Source organism: Limulus polyphemus, unplaced genomic scaffold, assembly GCF_000517525.1.
Source record: "Limulus polyphemus unplaced genomic scaffold, Limulus_polyphemus-2.1.2 Scaffold1617, whole genome shotgun sequence".
NCBI lineage: Eukaryota > Metazoa > Arthropoda > Merostomata > Xiphosura > Limulidae > Limulus > Limulus polyphemus.
In genome coordinates this window covers 9,251-11,137 of record NW_013667227.1, presented here as the reverse complement: position 1 = coordinate 11,137, position 1,887 = coordinate 9,251, and the positions used below count along the sequence as shown (strand labels likewise).

General features: G+C 34.0%; 1 non-coding gene across 1 annotated transcript; it reads right to left on the bottom strand.

Annotated features, from left to right (window-relative positions):
* Positions 1 to 1,470: 1,470 nt before the first annotated feature.
* On the bottom strand, positions 1,471 to 1,552 carry Trnas-uga. The gene has a single exon. It is a non-coding gene; the product is annotated as a tRNA-Ser (tRNA).
* Between the last annotated feature and the right edge of the window lie 335 nt (positions 1,553 to 1,887).

The following is a 1,887-nucleotide window of genomic DNA, read 5'->3' as shown; positions in this document are numbered from 1 at the left end:
CAACTCTGGGGCTACTCTTTGACCAACGAATAGTGGGATTGACCGTCACATTATAACGCCCCCACGGCTGAAAGGGCGAGCATGTTTGGTGAGATGCAGGTTCGAACCCGCGACCCTCAGATTGTGAGTCGAGCGCCTTATCCACCTGGCCACGCCGGGCCATTATTTTTATTTTACTGCCCTATGAGTTGTTTGTACTAAGCGTTTAAATAATGAATGTAGGTCAGTTACACAGAGAAAACCAATACGAATCAGACTCCGATCCATTATACGTCCCCCAGTGGACTAACAACACTAGCACATAGGTTCGATGCATAAGGTAGCCCATTGTGTAGCTTTGTGCTTACCAACAAACAAACCGATCCATTATCGTTTATAACTGGCGCCATCTAGTTTCAGACAGTAAGGTTTTCTTAAAAGTCTCTAGAGTATTTGTATTAATAAACTGCTAAATATGTCAGTTTTGGAACTTTTGTGCCATGGATAATTCTTTTTGTTATTTTTATTTTTTTATATCCTCGAGTGAGGTGTTAGTGAATTATATCACACGGTAGGCACGGCACAGATAGCCTATTGCGTAGCTTTGTGCTTAATAACAACAAACAAATCTGATAATAAGATAAAAAGACAAAAGGTTTATTTTTTCTGTAATTGTAGCACTAGAAATCGATTTAAGTCTGTTTAATCACGTATTCCGTGTCTATGATCATGTTTAAATGGTTCAGACAAAATTCTTCAGTTATAAACCTACAAAAATATCATTCCAAATTATTACCTTTTCGGGATACAATATGGTAATAACTCTAATTTTTAGAACTTATGGCCAAACAGAAATAAAAGGGAAGTTGAAAGAGCTTTTCAAAGACTTTTTCTAAGACTAGTTGATTATAAAAATGTGTTATACCAATATATTTAAAGGGGATATACTGCTGCCCAAAATGAGTTAAAGGCAAATTGTCAAGAAACGTAGCACAATATCAGCTTATCTATGTCTGATTAGTTCAGTGAATTAGGTAACATTCATAATGAAATATTTTGTGTGGCTAAGATATAGAGTTATTTACTAACCACTATTTTCTTCGTGAAATTCACGTTTTGTTAAGATAGTATGTAGTTAATGAAAACATATAAGCTCAAAACCCAATCTATGACCAGCTTAGTACTACAGATTGGTTCCTGATGAAAATTATTGCCCAGCGATATAAATATGCTTACGTTTTGACTCAAAACTGAGCATTACTGGTATGATCCCAGCTTTCATTTGTTGTTTGCAAACTATTTGAAGGCATTTGGATAGAGAATTTAAAGTATTGTTGATTGTTTTGCCATCTATGTGTACTTTATAATAAAAATTCAAGCAACGATAACCTCCATTTGAACTTATCACGCTAACATACGATCTTATACTCGTGAAGGAATATATTATATTGTATTGTCTAACACATATAAAAAATTTAAAGCTGAACTACGCGCAGTCGGCAGGATTCGAACCTGCGCGGGAATATCCCAATGGATTTCAAGTCCATCGCCTTAACCACTCGGCCACGACTGCATGTTTCGTCATTTTCATACAGTCTTTATTATATAAAAATTTAAGTGTCATTATGTTATTCATATACTTAAATTAACTTAAGTTACTACATGGTGAAGTAAAACGAACTCTAAGCCCCGTGAACATGTAATTTACTTTTATTTCTATTTTTAATGTTCTAATTTTATACTTTTTAGTTCATAAAAATATCAATATCATGTATCGTTCTTTTCTAAAATCTCTATGAAAGATAAAAGGATAAGCCCCCATATAAATGTCTGGCAGTTAGCAATAGTAGAAAGAAATATGCGTTTGTTATAATATCTTTGTAAACCATATTTCAATGCTTTAATTTA